Below are 18,269 nucleotides of genomic sequence, written 5' to 3'. Positions count from 1 at the left end.
AGCCTCAATCTCCCTCCCATTGATGGTCACCTTCTGCCCATATTTCTTAGTGTTAGATGGCAGTAAGGTTTCCTGGACCATCTCTTGGTCTCCTAGGGAGACAAGGGTCATAACTGCTAACTTCCCCCAGTCACTAGAAACCAAATCCCCTCCCAAAGCTACACTAGCTAACCCTGGGGCGGGAGCACCAGTGGGTGCTTGCTTCTTCTTGGGACATTTTGGAGCAATGTGGCACACCTCATTGCAGTGATAGCAGGTAGGGGGACCTTGGTTATCCCTTCTGTCTCTATTGTCCCGCCTGCCCTTAGAGGGCCATGGCTGTTTAGGTTTGGGGGGTCGGGACTCCTTTCCCTGGGAATTATTTTGGGGCCCTTGTGAGAACTCCTTTTGATTACCCTCGTTCCCCCTCTCTTCTGCTGGGGACCCTGCCCACCTTTGGCTGTGGTACCCACAATTCCTCTGTGGACCCTGGTACTGGTCCAGCGGTCCGCCTCCTTAGCAAGCTTCATGGGGTCTGTCAGCTTTACTGTCTAAAAGATGCTGGCGCAGCTCTGGAACACAGACTACTCAAGTGCTCCCAACTGATTAAATGCAACAACCCCTTAAAATCAGTTACTTTACTGCCCTTCATCCAACCTTCCAGTGCACGCGAGTACAAATTTGCACACTCCATCCAAGTCTCAGACTCTCTTCTTGGAGTTCCTAAACTGCAGTCTATACTGCTCTGGGTTAAGGCCATACCTGAGACATAAGGCCTCCTTCATATTGGGGTAGGTCATGGCACCTGCTAATTCTAAGGGTTCTAGAGCACTCCTCCCAGAAGCCTCAAAATGTTTCCACAGGCCCGCCCCCCAATGCTGTTCAGGCACACCATTCATCCTCAATGCAATCTCATACGAAGTGAACCAGGCATAAATATCCTCACTCCTGTGGTATTTCTGCACCAGGTCCTTGGGAATGTATACTTTACCCCCATGCACTGGCTGCGCGCTGCCACCATTAGAACTGGCATCCACCTCCCTGGCTTTAAGATCCAGTTCTCTCATGCTCAACTCATGAGCCAGAAGCAATTTCTTTTCCTCCAAGGCGCGGGCACATTTGCTCTCCTCCACTACCATTTCTCTCTCTTTATCCATTTCAAATTGCTTCATTTTCATTTTCATTTTCAGAACTTCCAACTCATATTCTCTGACTCTCTGATTTTCCTGTAACTCTTCTGGGCTGAGGCCCCTGCTGGAATGGTTGCTGCCAGCTCCTGAGCCTACTCTGCCCACTGGCAGATCTGCAACTTGAAAACTATTCTCTACATCCACATCATTATTTCCCTCTTGTGCCTCCCAATGGGCCTTCAAGATTTTCTGCAGCTCCTCTTTCCTGGCGCCTTTTGCGGGGCACCCAAATTTCTGGCAGAAGTGCTTAAGATGTCTTGCTGGGTAGTAATACAAATCCTCAATGGAAAACTCCGGCACTACTTCTGCCCCCTCACTGAGTGCCTTTCCTTTTGCAGCCATGATGCTTTGAAGAGTTACTCAGAAATAGGATCAACAATCAAAAAACAGTGGTATGCGGTGGCGTAGTGGTCTGCACTCACTTGTGATGTACACCAATTACTGTGGGTCAAGTACAAATACAAGTTCAAATCCCACCGCCTGACCACCAATGTTAGATCTGGGGGTCTCTAGTTGGCAGAGGTAGGTACCACTTTCCAAATAGGGACCCTTGCTTCTAGTCAGGGCAAGGAGATAATCCTCTAAGATAACCCCTGCTCACCCTCTAGGTAGCTTGGCACGAGCAGTCTAGGCTAACCAGAGGCAAGGCGTAAAGTATTTGTACCAACACTCACAGTAACACAGTGAAAACACCACAAACTGACTCCACAACAGTTTAGAACAAGCATTTGCAATGCAATAGGTCTCGCATTAGGAAAGTTTGAGCTATTGGTCTTGTAAATGACACATTTTTTATTTATGTGTTTGTTTTCAAAATAGCGAAATTAATAGCTTTGTCATTTTCAATGCCAATACTTTTATCTTTTGTAATTGTGACACCTATAGGCATTTGTAATGCAACATGTTTTGTATTTACGTGACTTAGATGTATTGATATTACAAATAACAATGGCTTTTAATTTTTTTCAATAATTAATACTTAAATAAAAGTTATTGTAACTTATAATGGCAATATCTTAAACTTTTGTAAATAACTTTTGTGAAGAATATGTTCAGTGTATTTTATTGTGATGAAAATCCAAGAACAGAAGTGAAATATTACCAACTTTTTGTGACATTTGTAATAAAGCTTGAAACATTGAGAGAACATATTTGAACCAGTTGTTGTTGAATGGTTGCACAGATTGATACTGTGGTGGCGCTGAGTGATGGTGTGGCGTTTAGTGATGTTATGGTGCCCCTGAGTGATGCTGTGGTGCCCCTGAGTGATGCTGTGGTGCCCCTGAGTGATGCTGTGGTGGTGCCATAGATTGAGTGAGGGCGATAGATAGGGTCAGGGCGATAGATAGGGTCAGGGCGATAGATAGGGTCAGGGCGATAGATAGGGTCAGGGCGATAGATAGGGTCAGGGCGATAGATAGATGTGTGCGGTTGTGTGTGTGCGGTTGTATGTGTGCGGTTGTGTGTGTGCGGTTGTATGTGTGTGGTTGTATGTGTGTGGTTGTATGTGTGTGGTTGTATGTGTGTGGTTGGGTGTGTGGTTGGGCGTGGTTGTGTGCGTGGTTGTGTGCGTGGTTGTGTGCGTGGTTGTGTGTGTGTGCGTGGTTGTATGTGTGTGAGGGTGTGAGTGAGGGTGTGTGATGGTGAGGTGTGAGGGTGGGTGAGGATGAGGCTGTGAGGGTGTGTGATGGTGAGGTGTGAGGGTGAGAGGATGAGGGTGTGAGGGGGTGTGAAGGTGAGTGTGTGTGGGGGTGTGATGGTGTGAGTGAGGGTGTGAGGATGTGAGGGTGTGTGATGGTGAGGAGGTGTGATGGTGAGGAGGTGTGATGGTGAGGAGGTGTGATGGTGAGGAGGTGTGATGGTGAGGAGGTGTGATGGTGAGGAGGTGTGAGGGTGAGGAGGTGTGAGGGTGAGGAGGTGTGAGGGTGAGGAGGTGTGAGGGTGAGGAGGTGTGAGGGTGAGGAGGTGTGAGGGTGAGGAGGGGTGAGGAGGTGTGAGGGTGAGTGAGGGGTGAGTGAGGATGAGGGTTTGAGGGTGAGTGAGGATGAGGGGGTGAAGGTGAGTGAGGGTGGGTGAGGGTGCGAGGGTGGGTGAGGGTGCGAGGGTGGGTGAGGATGTGAAGGTGTGATGGTGAGGAGGTGTGAGGGTGAGTGTGTGTGAGGGTGTGAAGGTGAGTGAGGGTGTGAGGGTGGGTGAGGGGTGTGAGGGTGGGTGAGGATGAGGGGGTGAGGGGTGAGAGGGTGGGTGAGGGTGTGAGTGAGGGCGTGAGGATGTGAGGGTGTGTGAAGGTGAGGAGGTGTGATGTGAGTGAGGGTGGGTGAATGAGGGTGTGAGGGTGACGAGGGTGAGTGATGGTGTGTGAGGCGGAGGGTGTGAGTGTGAGGGTGAGTGAGGGTGAGTGAGGGTGTGTGAGGGGTGAAGGTGAGAGGGTGTGAGGGTGAGTGAGGGTGGGAGGGTGAGTGAGGGTGGGAGGGGGAGTGCGGGTGTGTGAGGGTGAGTGCGGGTGTGTGAGGGTGAGTGCGGGTGTAGGAGGATGAGGGGGTGAGGGGTGAAGGTGAGGGGGTGTGAAGGTGAGTGGGGGTGTGAGGGTGATGGGGTGTGAGGGTGAGTGATGGGGGGGTGAGGCTGAGGGTGTGAGGGAGAGTGAGGGGGGGTGAGGGTGAGTGAGGGTGTGTGAGGGTGTAAGGGTGAGTGAGGGTGTGGGATGGTGTATGAGGATGAGGGGGTGAGGGGGTGAGGGTGTGTGAGGGTGAGGGGGTGTGAGGGTGTGAAGGTGAGTGAGGGGTGAGGGTGAGTGCGGGTGTGAGGGTTGTGAGGGTGAGGGGTGTGTGAGGATGAGGGGGTGAGGGGGTGTGAAGGTGAGTGATGGTGTGTGAGGGTTGGTGAGGGTGCGAGGATGTGAGGGTATGCGATGGTGAGGAGGTGTGAGGGTGAGTGAGGATGAGGGGGTGAGGGTGTGAGGGTGGGGGGTGTCAAAGTGAGTGAGGGTGTGTGAGGGTGAATGAGGGTGTGTGAGGGTGGGTGAGGGGGTGTGATGGTGAGGAGGTGTGAGGGTGAATGAGGATGAGGGGATGAGGGGGTGAGGGGGTGTTAGGGTGTGAGTGAGGGTAAGGGTGTGTTGGTGAGGGTGTGTTGGTGGGTGAGGATGTGAGGGTGTGTGATGGTAAGGAGGTGTGAGGGTGAGTGAGGATGAGGGTGTGTGAGGGTATGAAGGTGGGTGAGGGTGTGAGTGAGGGTGGGTGAGGGGCGAAGGCGAGTGAGGGGGTGAGGGTGAGTGAGGGTGTGTGAGGATAAGGGTGAGGGGGGTGAGGGGGTGTGACGGTCTGAAGGTGTCTGAAGGTGTGTGAGGGTGTGTGAGGGTGTGTGAGTGAGGATGAGTGAGGATGAGTGAGGGTAGGGTGAGGCGGTGTGAGGGTGAGGAGGTGTGAGGGTGAGGAGGTGTGAGGGTGAGGAGGTGTGAGGGTGAGGAGGTGTGAGGGTGAGTGAGGGTGAGTGAGGGTGTGAGGCCTGCAGTTTTGGCCTGCAGGTGGCGATAGGCGACCACGTCCCGAAAGAAGGTTCACATCACAGGAGGGGGATAAAAGTTTGCGGCATTTAAAAACCAGTGGCTTACATAATGTCATCGACTTTCACTTAAAATAGTCACTCTCAGTGAGAGACGGGTAGATTCCATGTGCGGCAAGAGGGCCTGTAAGCCGACATCACAGGGTGTGGATAGAGGGGAGGGTGTAAGTAGGGAGGGAGAGCGAGAGCAGGGAGATGAGAGAAGAGTTGAAGAGAAAGGCAGAGGGGAAAAGAAATTGTATTGAGGCGGTTGATATAAAGCAGAGAAGAGAGAAACAAAGGGGCAATATGTAGGAAAAAAGGCTTCATTTGTGTAGCTTTCGTGAGTGTCTGCCACCAGGACAATTAAATTCACTCAGTGAAGGCGCTGTTTAACAGTGGGCTATACAAAACTAATCTATCAGGTTTTTTTTGCTTAAAGTCCAAAATCATTGTGTTGTTTGAAAGTTTATTTGTTCAGGCAGTCCTGTATTTTTAGTCATCGCCACTTGTATGTTGGACCGGGGAAACCCATGCTTGAATGGGAACAAAGCTAAGTGCCTACTGTAACGCACAAAGGAATCTATTTCTTATATTCATTTTATTACAACGACATAACTGCCGCCTTCTACTCGCAGTGAAGTGCCTCTCAAAAAGTTTCATACGTTATCAAAATGTCACTCATATAGTGAGATGCGTGATGAGAGATAGCATATGCGGGTATGGGATAAGAGAATCAGTGCATAGGCTAGTAATAGTGTTTATAAAAAAAAAAATTAAAAAGACATTTACCGTAAACCTCTTGTGCTCGTCTGATGGCTCTGATCGTCCAGCGGCTGTTCCAGCGAAAGCAGGCCGGGCTGGGCGGAAGTCAGGCAGCCCTCCTCGAGACAGAGGCGGGGCCTGACCAGAAGCAGGAAGTCGACCGCGACCGGAGCTTCCCAGGAGGCAGGCTGCAATGGCTGGCGCAAGGCTCCGGAGCAGAGAGAGGAGAGCCCTGCATGCAGCCGGCGTCCGCCCGGGAAGCCAAGGAGATGAGTGCCAGTGTCCCTGTGCCCGTTGACGCCGGAGGGAGCAGCCCGGAGCGGGACGAGTAGAAGTCCGGGTGAGTGGGGCTCCGTGCTTGCGTGTCTGTGTGTATGCAGGGGGTGCAGGGCGGCAGTGTGTATGTGTGTGTGTGTGTGTGCGCCTGTGTGTGCGTGCGTGCATGCAGAGGGGTGGGGGCCACTCATTTAAATGTAAAAGTAAATATGACGCCAAAATAATAAATAAATAAACCAGCAGCTTGACCCATTTATTCACTGTGATGCTTCCGATAATTAAAAATGTGCCTTTACAAAGAAGTGTTTTAAAAAGAATACCAGCGTGCATGTTCATTACAAGACGGCTAGAAATAATTACTCATGATGTTCAAAGCAAGCCTGTTCATTTCAAGCTACCCTCAGCCAGCCTCGGAAAAAACGAAAGTAATACAAAAGCGAAACTGACACTGCCACTGCAGACAATGCTGCGCGCTCCCGAGGTGAAATCCGGCACTGAACACGCTCGTAACACTTTGGTGTCCACTCTCCTAAAAACGGATCACATTAGTTGTCGAGCTGACAGCATTCATGCTTCGCATGAATGCTAACGTCAGCTCGACCTAAAAATAAAGGTATTTTAATCTAAACTACACAAGACCAAAACGACAAAAATCCAACATACACAGTTCAAGAATATGGTTTCAAAAGAGTTCTTAAGGATGCGTTAAAATTCTTTAGGTTGCGATAGAATTCTCTACATTGCGATAGAATTCTCTACTGATGCGTGAAAAGTTCACAATTGTGTCACGTTTACTCACAGTACCTTTTAGTTGCAACAAAGTTCCAAAAGCAGAAGCTGGTGCGGTGGAAAACAAGCGATGCGTTGCTCCTGAGACCCCTGGGGAGGCGATGCGACAGCCCCGCTGCAGCAGCGGGCGTGTTGCGGCGAATCCGGTCTGTAAGGGGAGGAAGGCCGCTTGTATGGATTCCGGTGCGTAGGTTCCGTAGGAAGTCTGTTCTCGCAAAGGCACGATGCGACGATCTCGTAAGGGCTGCGACGATCTCCGGGGCGACGATGCACGGTCCAGCGGTGATCCTCTCTCTCGCAGCTCCTCGATGCGATGGTTCTGCGACGATGCTCGCAGCGACGTGATGCGGTCCGCAAGCAAGCGGTGTGGCGATTTCACCCAGCGACGACAGGCTTTGCGACGACACTCGCAGCGATGTTAGACTTTCCTGCACCGGTCTCGTGCGTCCCGCAAACGAAGGATGCAACGTCTCTGGCAGCGCCGTCAGGCGCTGCGACGATCTCGACCTCCGTAGCAGCGGGAAACTTCTCACACTGTCGGGGATGCGCTCCACAAGCGAGCGATGCGACACTTTTCAGTTTCAAAAGTCTCTCAAGCTTAGTTTCAAGCTTCCCAGCACAGGTACAACTTCCAGAGGCCCCACAACTGGATCAAGCACTCTAGGAAGGACAGAACTCTCTCAGCAGAGTTCAGGGAAGCTGGGGGTGAAGTCCTTTTGTTCCTGGGACTTCAGAACAGGGAGCCAGCTCTACTCAGGCCCTTGGAGATTCCTTCAAGACAGGGGACACAGCTCAGCAGCAAAGTCCTTCCCCTCTCCTTGGCAGCAAAGCAACAGGTCAGTCCAACAGAGCAACAGCAGGACAGTCTTCCTTCTTCAGTTTCAGCTTTCTCCTTGGCAGAGGTTCCTTCTTGATTCCAGGATGATCTAATTTTCTGTTGTCAGGGGTCCTGTACTTATACCCCTAAAGTCTTTGTTCTCTTGGTGCATGTGGGCCCTGAGTCCGGTCTGAACCAGTTCTGGGTGGTTCCTGAGTACTTTGTTTTGCTGGCTGCATCTTTCCTTTCAGAGTGAGAGGCAGGGTCCTCAGCCGCCCAGCAGGAGGTGGAGCCAGCATTGTGGAAGGCAGGCACAGCCCTATTCAGGCCCAGGTGCTAACTCCTCCCACCACTCCAGTTGCAATTGGAGTCATTCAGCCTAGTGCTGACTCATCCAGCCTCCTGGGGAATCCCCCAGCCCCTGTCACTCTCAAACCAGACAGTCAATACACAAACAGGCCCAGGCACACAGAAGGGTCAGACAAGAGAACAGCAACTTTCTAAAAGTGTTGTTCTCAAACACAGGATTTAAAAACAACCTTTCATAAAAGATGTGTTATTAAATTCTGAGTTCAGGAATACTAGATACTTATGTCCTATCTTGTTCCTATGGGAAGAAATGCTGTTAACCACTGTAGCCAGCATCCCCCATGTTAACCTATGGAGCAAGATAGCCTTACAGTAGTGAAAAACGAAAATGGCTGCCATTCACTACCAGAGCATGTCACCTGCACTAGTACGTGCTCTACCTTTTACATACACTGTACCCTGCCCAGGGGGGTACCTTGGGCCTTCCATAGGGGTGGCTGATGTGCACAAAAAGGGAAGGGTTAGGCCTGGTCAGTGGGGACACTGACCAGGAGGACATGGCAGTTTCTAGACTGCACACAGGCACTGCAGTGGCAGGCCTGAGACATCATTTTAGGGCTACTCCTGTGGGTGGCACAATCAGTGCTGCAGGCCCACTAGTAGCATTTGTCATCACCAGCCCTGGCACACCCAGTGCACTTTACCAGGGACTTCCTGGTGATGCAAATATGCCAAACATGTATATTCAATCAGAATAACAATTTACACAGGGAGCACTTACACTCTGGCACTGATCAGCCGTGGCAGAGTGTCCAAAGCATTGAAACCAGCAAAAACGAAATCCAGCACAGCATCAAAAATACAGGAGGTAGAGGCAAAAAGATAGAGGAAACCACGCCAAAGATGCCACGTCTAACAGTTCAGATGCTCCGTCCATCACCACCCCCTTATGTACTGCTTTGGCCGCCATAAGTGTGGCAGGGTATGCTCAGACGTGAGTCCCTTGCTCACTTTGCCACTGGATTCAAGCAAGCCGGGCTGAAGACGGCTGTAATGCCAGAAACCGGTACTCGGAAGTTTGTTTCCGGTCCAGGGAAGTAATAGCTTGGCAGTTCGGGCTGGACTGTTCCCATGAGGCACAGAGTCAGACTGATTTGCATATAGCCATGTCTGAACTGGGGTGGCAGAGTGGGCTAAAGAACGGTGATGGATCAAACCCAGATCTTTTGACTGGGTGTGAGTGTTTGATTGGTTCAGATGCTCCGTCCATCACCACCCCCTTTTGTACTGCTCTGGCCGCCATAAGAGTGGCAGGGTATGCTCAGACGTGAGTCCCTTGCTCACTTTGCCACTGGATTCAAGCAAGACGGGCTGAAGACGGCTGTAATGCCAGAAACCGGTCCTCGGAAGCTTGTTTCCGGTCCAGGGAAGGCATGGCTTGGCAGTTCGGGCTGGACTGTTCCCATGAGGCACAGGGTCAGACTGATTTGCATATAGCCATGTCTGAACTGGGGTGGCAGAGTGGGCTAAAGAACGGTGATGGATCAAACCCAGATCTTTTGACTCAGTGTGAGTGTTTTATTGGTTCAGATGCTCCGTCCATCACCACCCCCTTTTGTACTGCTTTGGCCACCATAAGTGTGGCAGGGTATGCTCAGACGTGAGTCCCTTGCTCACTTTGCCACTGGATTCAAGCAAGCCGGGCTGAAGACGGCTATAATGCCAGAAACCGGTCCTCGGAAGCTTGTTTCCGGTCCAGGAAAGGCATGGCTTGGCAGTTCGGGCTGGACTGTTCCCATGAGGCACAGGGTCACACTGATTTGCATATAGCCATGTCTAAACTGGGGTGGCAGAGTGGGCAAAAGAACGGTGATGGATCAAACCCAGATCTTTTGACTGGGTGTGAGTGTTTGATTGGTTCAGATGCTCCGTCCATCACCACCGCCTTTTGTACTGCTTTGGCCGCCATAAGTGTGGCAGGGTATGCTCAGACGTGAGTCCCTTGCTCACTTTGCCACTGGATTCAAGCAAGCCGGGCTGAAGACGGCTGTAATGCCAGAAACCGGTCCTCGGAAGCTTGTTTCCGGTCCAGGGAAGGCATGGCTTGGCAGTTCGGACTGGACTGTTCCCATGAGGCACAGGGTCAGACTGATTTGCATATAGCCATGTCTGAACTGGGGTGGCAGAGTGGGCTAAAGAACGGTGATGGATCAAACCCAGATCTTTTGACTGGGTGTGAGTGTTTGATTGGTTCAGATGCTCCGTCCATCACCACCCCCTTTTGTACTGCTTTGGCCGCCATAAGTGTGGCAGGGTATGCTCAGACGTGAGTCCCTTGCTCACTTTGCCACTGGATTCAAGCAAGACGGGCTGAAGACGGCTGTAATGCCAGAAACCGGTCCTCGGAAGCTTGTTTCCGGTCCAGGGAAGGCATGGCTTGGCAGTTCGGGCTGGACTGTTCCCATGAGGCACAGGGTCAGACTGATTTGCATATAGCCATGTCTGAACTGGGGTGGCAGAGTGGGCTAAAGAACGGTGATGGATCAAACCCAGATCTTTTGACTGGGTGTGAGTGTTTGATTGGTTCAGATGCTCCATCCATCACCACCCCCTTTTGTACTATCTATCAAAGGAAGGCTGTTTCAAGTGTCGACTGACATCACTGCCATGTGGTACTGTAACGAGCAGTGCGGGATGGGCTTGTGTACCTTGTGCCAGGAGGCCTTTGCCCTCTGGACATGGCTGGAATGTCAGGACATCATCCTGATCAAACAACACATGGGAGGATCTCTGAATGCCATGGCAGACTAACTCAGCCTTCAGCACCATGTAGACCACAAATTACGTTTACACCCAGAGGTGGTACAAGATCTCTTCCATGATTGAGAATATTTGCTTTATCTGTTCTCTGAGAACGCAGTCAGCAGTTCTGCACTTTGGAGTTTCCTATATGCCTTTCAGCCAATGCCACTTCTGCTCCTCAAGAAGATTTGAGCTAAGTCATCCTAGTAGCTCTGGCCTGGGCAGATAGACGTTGGTATTCAGCACTCTGGGGCCTGAGCATCTGTCGTCCAATAAGGCTGTCTCTTCAGGAGGATCTCCTGTCGCAGCAGCAAGGTTGGGGTCCTAAACTCCAACCTGCGCATGCTCCATCTTCATACTTGGAGATAGAGCGGCAAAAGCTGAGCACATTTGACCTTCTTCCTGAGGCTGTAGATGTTAGTCAGACATCCCTTAACAATCGCTGTATATGCCTGCCAGTGGGACAAATTTTTGGTTTGGTGTTCAGATAAGTGGATTGGCTCATTTCATATCCGTGTCTGGGTGTTGCTGTTTGTGCTGTCCTTGACTTGGCAAGGCACTATTAAAGGTTATTATACAGCGGTCTCTGCTTTTTTTTGATGTTGCCAAATCAGCCTTCCCTGTTTAAGGCACCTGTTGTGACTGTTTCTGACAGGTTTGCAGCACTTGTTTCCGCCTTCTCCTTTCATTATGCCCCAGTGTGACCTTTCTGATGCGCTCCCTTTTAGAGCCTGTGCATAGCTGTCCTCTTGGGCTTCTGACTCTCAAGACTGTCTTGGTGGCAATCATATCAGCCTGGATGGTGAGTGAGCTTCAGGCTTTCTCGGTCCAGCCACTGCATACTTAATTTTCCAGGACAAACTGGGTAGAAATGAGGCATACATTCTGAGAACCAAAGTAGTCACTCCTTTCCACATACGTCAAATGATCACCATTCCATTGTTCTTGGCTCCACCTCATCACTCTAAAGGGGAAGAGCGGCTCCATTGTTTGAATCGAAAGAGGGCCCTTAGTTTTTATAGCAATGGTACCAAGGATCACAGAGTGGACGATCAGCTTTTCATTGGGTTTGTCTGAGCAAACCAATGACCTGCTGGATTATACTCTGCATAATAATCTGCTATGCACTGGTGAAGAGCAGAAGGCTTGAGGGCTGACCTTATCGGAGTCAAGGCTGTGACACTACGTTAACATGCGGAGTACTTATTTACAACCCACCTAACAACCCCCATCTATATTACTGAATTAATGTCGAGGTTAGCTGACCTCTCACTAAAACATTCGCACTTTACTGTCCTGGGGGATTTTAACCTACATGTAGATGACAGCAACTGTGCAAAGGCATGTTCCTTGGTAGAGACCATGGAGGGTATTAACCTTCTGCAGAAAGTTGTTGGCCCCACACACTTTGCTGGGCACACGTTAGACCTTATTTTCACCAACTTACCTGGCCTCTCCACTCTCACCCCTCTCCCTGTGACTTGGTCAGACCACTTTACTATCCCTTTTAACCTAAAACTCGCCACTACTGTGACCCCAGTCTGTAGGTCGGAGAGGACGGGTAGAAAGTGGTTTAAAGTAACGCTTGAGGAGCTTGAGCCTGCTTTAGCCAAGCTCAAATGGCAACCCTCCGCGAATATAAATGAGGATGTTGCTAATCTAAATCAATACATCACCACGGCCATTGAAAATATTGCCCCCCTCACTACCCTTTCTTCAGCCAGAACCAAGCCCTCTGCTCCCTGGTTCTCCCAGCTGCTGCGGGAAGAAAAAAGTAAATGTAAAAAGCTTGAACGCCTCTGGCGTCGTACCTATGACCCAGGCGCCAAAATAACGTACAGAGGGGCACTAAAAAATTTCCACAAACTGCCATGAGGGAATACTTTGCCAGTAAAATTAAATCTGCAGATAATAGTGCCAAGGCACTCTTCCAAGTAGTAAAAGACTTCACCAACCCTTCTGCCCTTCTGCACAAGACAGAGCCCTGTCAAGAACTCTGCGACAAATTATCCAATTTCTTTCATGAGAAAATTTCTCTCATCTATGCCTCCTTTAATACAGTGCATAACCCGGATACAGATGATACACCTCTCACCGATCTCAGCCCCAAGGATAAGAGGCTTAGGATGTTCCAATCCATCACCTTAGATTCTGCACTGAATAAACTCCATCTATGTAAATCAGGCTCACCCTTAGATCCTATGCCTGCTCAAGTTTTCTCCACAGTTGCTCTGGCGATTGTGCAACCTCTGCTGTTGATATGGAACTCCTCCCTTATATCAGGACAATTTCCGGACACTTGGAAGCAGGCAATTCTTATCCCCCTTTTAAAGAAACCCGACGCGGACCCTGCTGTTCTCAGTAACTACTGCCCGATATCCCTGTTACCAAAACCTGCCAAAATTTTGGAAAAAATAGTACAGGAACAACTATCGGACTATATTGAAAGCCATGACCTGTTACATGACTCGCAATTCGGCTTTAGGACCGGCTATAGCACGGAGACTGCACTTCTAGAGGTGGTGGAGACCGTGTGGGAGACTGTGGACAGGGGAGAGGTAGCCATGTTAGTGCTCCTCGACTTGTCTGCAGCCTTCGATACGGTCTCCCATGCCATCCTCCTGAATAGACTCTGTGAGATGGGGATCCGCGGCACCCCTCTGGCCTGGATTACTTCCTATCTTACAGGCCGCACACAACAAGTCTGGTGCCGCCCTTTCTGGTCCAAAGACAGGAAACCTCTTGGCTGCGGGGTGCCCCAAGGATCTGCTCTGAGCCCCCTCTTTTTTAACATTTATGTTGCACCCCTAGCAAAGGTAATTGAGTCTCTGGGGGTAAGAGTGATATCGTATGCTGACGACACTCGGCTTATTTTTTCTCTTAAAGATTACTCACCCTCTGGTTTTGACAATTTCAGAATCTGTCTCTCCAATATCGTGGCTTGGATGACTTCAAACACGTTAAAACTTAATACGGACAAGACTGAGGTGTTATTTTTTAATCGGACGATCCCCTTATCCCCCTCCACCTGGTGGCCGGTGGAACTCAACCCACCACCTTCCCCGGTGAGGGTGGCCCGCAATCTTGGAGTTCAATTTGATAATGACTTATCTTTTAAAACCCAGATTCAGGAAGTCACCTCAGCATGCTTTGGGAAACTTCATATGATAAGAAAAATCTCCCCCTTTCTTCCCAAGGAAGCTTTGAAGACAGTGACACATGCCCTAATTACGTCACACTTAGATTACGCGAATAGTCTATATGTGGGACTACCTGCCTATCTGCTTCACAGACTGCAGATAGTGCAGAACGCCGCTGCCAGGCTAATTTGCAAAATCCCCTTTCGACACTCAATCTCCCCCCACTTGATGAAATTGCACTGGCTACCGATCACTGCTCGCGTTAAATTTAAGGCCCTGGTACTAGCTTTTAGAGCTCTCAATGGAAAAGGCCCTAAATACCTGAGTCACAGACTAAAACCAGTCCACTCCGCTCTCAATCTCAGATCGAACCACCTTCACCTGCTGTCAACCCCCCGATTTCGTTATGCGAGAAAGGTTGGCAGAGCCTTCACAGTGGCAGTATCCAAGCTGCGGAACTCTCTGCCCCTCAGTCTTAGGACTATTGACACTGAATCTCAGTTCAGGGGCAAATTGAAATCCTTTCTATTTTCAGGCCACTAAGTCCTGCCCCTCTGTCCTGCATTCCTCAGCGCCGGGACACCCCCGTCGGGGGTAGCTGTGCGCTCAATAAATGTCAATAATAATAATAGTACTGGTCGCAGATGTTTGCCAGGCAACTACTAGTCACTTTATACCTTCATGAGGCACTACTGACTGGATGGTCAGGTCCAACGAGAGGGGCAGTTTGCCCACTCTGACCTGCATAACTTCTTGGGTTAAGTTAGTAAGCATCCCCTTAGCCAGGGAGGTTAGTGCTGTGTATCTATTCTAAGGTAAGGAATCTGATTATAACAAAAACAGATAGGAAAAGGGTCCAAGGGAAAGTTTAAAGACCAAACACAGTCACGATCCCCACTCAAACAGTATACACACTAAAGAGTGACTGTGGGTCTATAAATACTGTCTGCTGAACAATGCCTGAAACTCAAAGAAAATAAGAAAGACCAGAGTGAATTAAGTACCACAGGATGTCTCCACATTTGTGAGAGTACCCATCAGTTATCGATCGGTTCCGCCCTTATCATCATTTGGGCCTCCTCACACCGAGGAGAGCAGACCTGCAACCACTTGATGCTGGGAAAGTGGTTGCCCTAATGTGTTCAACGGTGTATGGCAGATAACCGTGAAAGGATAACTGAAAAAAAGCAGTGCATGTAAAGAAACAGATAATGGTGTGAAAAAAGTGAAGGAATATAAAATTGGAGAACTAGGAGAGAGAAACGTTATTAAGTATCTCTTATGTTTCCAAATATTAAAAATGAGTGCTGAGATATAGTAGGAAAACAAATAACTACTATTTTAGATCTTAAACGGTCAACATATTTCTGCAGACTATGAACCCACCTAGGTGTCCTGCTGCTTTCATCAGGACCACATCTCGCTACTGCTTTTACCTAAAAAAAAAAATATATAAGTTTAAAACGTTTTACTTTATGTGTTTTGCAAGTGAACAGAACGTCCCTTGACAGGTACTGGTCCTCCTTACTAATAAAAAAGAGTAGAGACAACAGACAACAAACAAAATGAAAAAGTTAAGGTCAAATACATAATCCAGTTCGACCAAAATGCAGGTAGGTGTATTACATATCTCCACTGATGCCATTTTATGTGCATCTGAGGCTCTTGTTCAGGCCAATCACCTGCTTACCTTTTAGGTAGGAGGCACATGCTACTCCTCACCTGGCTGCGGCTCAGGTAGGTGGAGCACCGCTAAAAATGACAAAGAAAGGAAAGGGTGCATATAAACATATCACACACAGTGTCGGTCACATCAATCTGACAACATAATATTACTAGTGTTGACAAACACCATAGTAGTTGATGGCGTATCCTAGTCTTGTATAATCTTGTGAGGGCAAAAACGAGGGTTTACAGATGGTAAAAAACACCTCGTTTATCTGCCCCTTACATGTAAGACGTTAGTATGTTAATGATCTCTATTACTTCATGGCGCCTAAGGTACCGTGCCTAAAATATGAATTCATGGCTGTATGTTTGTACAAATGTCGATAGAGGAGACATTTTAGTGCCAAATTCTCAATGTGGAGCACCCTTATTTAGCAGAGTCTCATACTGATTCATAAACAGAGAGCGAGTAACTTCTAGAGTTACCCGTCAGTAGTTAAATCCACTGTCGTTACCCCGTAGTTTATGATGATTAAAGAACAAGCCAAAAGACGGGAAAGGTCCGTAAGTCAGAGTGGCAAGTACTCGGGAACCTCCAAATATGTGGAGTGGGCTGCAGAGTAATAGTTGGTATATCGCTCAACGCGGAGACTCCTGCTCTCAGTGGAAGTTACAATAAGGAAACAGAGGAGCTACAATAGTATTAAAACTCACAATGAACCCTGCTCGTGGCATCATTAAGTGCATAATGCTCGGCATCTCGCTCAACGCAAACGCTCGCCTCTCCGTCAGTACTCCGGGCGTCCTCTGGGCCGTCTCGGGGAGGTGCTGTGTCAGAGGTGGGCACCATCTTTGTATTCAGTTGCGATGATGTCACTACGCTCACCGCGGCCCAGGGCACATAGCCCCTATGCCTATTGGGAAATGTAGTACTCTTCCCATAATGATCTACGAAACTATAATGCGCTATTGTTATGCAGTGTTGATATGTGGTGTTGACCAACCCACAAATGTTGCAGCCACATGGTATCCTTTCGTGGTTGGTCATAACCTAGCGTGGCACGATGTAGTTAGTAAATATATCCGAGCATGACGGATCATTCAATCATTATTCGTCATGCTCCCACATATCGCGACCATCCTCGCACACTCTGTGGGGAGTTGTAGTTGTGGTTTTGCTCAACGATATCTAGCCCAAGGAAATAGTGTCCAGCTAGTTGTTACTCCGCGTATAGCGGGAAGGGAGTGAAAAACTATGACATTCAGAGTATATGTACTATTTCTCTCTAAATAACCTAGCGGGGCACGATATAGTTAGTAAATATATCCGAGATGACGGATCACTCAATCATTGTTCGTCATACTCCCACATATCGCGACCATCCTCGCACACTCTATAGGGAGTTGTAGTTAGGATTTTCCTCAACGATATCTAACCCAAGGTAATAGTGTAATGTGCTAAGTAAGTGGAGAAGCGTGGCTCAATGGTTAGAGCGGCAGACCCTGATGCAGAGGTCTGGCCCGGGACCAGGGTTCAATTCCTGCCTCGGCGGCTCTTGTACTCAATCTCCCCGGACCTGATAATTCTCGCCTCGGTGCCTAGTCTAATCATGGGTCCCACTCTGTGACTCTGGGCAACAGCTTGCTTAATCGCCACAACGGCCCCAGCAGCGCTTGGATGCCTGGCTTCACCTTGGGGGTGCCCAGGAGTGGACATTTCACATGGAAAAGCCAGGAAGGGTTCCACAGCGGTATGAGTGCAGCGCCGGGACGCCCCATCCCGTGGGCAGCCGTGCGCTTTACAAATACAACACATTTACATTTACATTTATCCAGCTAGTTGTTACTCCGCATATAGTGGGAAAGGAGGGAAAAACTATGACATTCAGAGTGTATATATTATTTCTCTCCAAATGCATCATAGTATGCCCCTACCTAGGTGATATTATTCCAGGTTTCTTAGGATAAGTAAGCCTCCTATTTACATCAACACCGGCATTCCAGCCCATACAGGATGACATCTCCTTCTGTACCTCATCTAATATGCATAACATTACACACAAATCCAGATGTATATATATATATATACATGCAGTTCCACTTCCTTCGCATTCACCGGGACACCAAAACAGCGGTGCAATCCAGGGGCAAAGGTTACCCTGAAGACATTCAGGCTCACAGCGCGTAGTCAGCACGGCTACGCAATGCACTCTCCCTGACAGAAAAGATCACTCCAAATCCTTCTTGTGCGCTTTCAAAGTTTGTTTAATCCATCATGTGCAGCATCGTGACTGTAAACAACGAAAACAACCCAACGCGTTTCGGCGAACCTTCGCCTTGGTCACGGGTTGAAAGCGCACAAGAAGGATTGGGAGTGATCTTTTCTGTCAGGGAGAGTGCATTGCGTAGCCGTGCTGACTACGCGCTGTGAGCCTGAATATATATATACATATATATATATATAGTGTCTCTAAACACAACAACATCCAAGGGATGTCTTCATTCAAACCTGCTTTATCAGTATTGAGCTTGTAGACCCATTTTCGTTCCTTACTAAAAAGATATTTGCTGGTATCTATAATGTGAGCAGGGATCACTGGTTGCTCATGACTGTCCACATGAAATCAGTGGGTCCATGGCCGACCTCCAGAAAATGGTTGGTTAGACGAGTCGCTTGCTTCTTGCACCGAATGGTGCTCTTATGTTCTGATATGTGAACTCTAATTTTTCTGGTGGTCATACCCACGTATTTCAACTGACATGGACAGATTATCAAATAGATAAGATTTTGACTATTGCAGTTTGTGAATCGCCGCTGCTGCCAGGGACGATTACTGCCAATATCAATACTGGTTGATTTGGAGGTTTGGGGACATGCTGCACAGCTACCACATGGGTGATGTCCTTCAACAGCTGGCATATCCCATAGTGTGCCAAGAGGATGTGCAACTCTGGTCTTCGGTCTAGTGTGCACTAGTCTATCTCTCAGAT

The 18,269-nt window shown here is 48.9% G+C and overlaps 1 long non-coding RNA gene across 1 annotated transcript in view; it reads right to left on the bottom strand.

Annotated features, from left to right (window-relative positions):
* Positions 1-16,093, bottom strand: part of LOC144821294 (uncharacterized) — a 41,604-nt gene extending 25,511 nt beyond the window's left edge. Inside the window, exons 1-3 of the long non-coding RNA XR_013608319.1 lie at positions 15,993-16,093; positions 15,301-15,362; positions 14,997-15,046 (exon numbers count right to left, since the gene is read on the bottom strand). This is a non-coding gene — a long non-coding RNA (uncharacterized LOC144821294). The remainder of the gene's footprint in view (positions 1-14,996; positions 15,047-15,300; positions 15,363-15,992) is intronic.
* Positions 16,094-18,269: the final 2,176 nt, after the last annotated feature.

This window comes from Lissotriton helveticus, chromosome 2_2 (genome assembly GCF_964261635.1).
Source record: "Lissotriton helveticus chromosome 2_2, aLisHel1.1, whole genome shotgun sequence".
NCBI lineage: Eukaryota > Metazoa > Chordata > Amphibia > Caudata > Salamandridae > Lissotriton > Lissotriton helveticus.
This window is presented reverse-complemented; position numbering and strand designations above follow the sequence as displayed.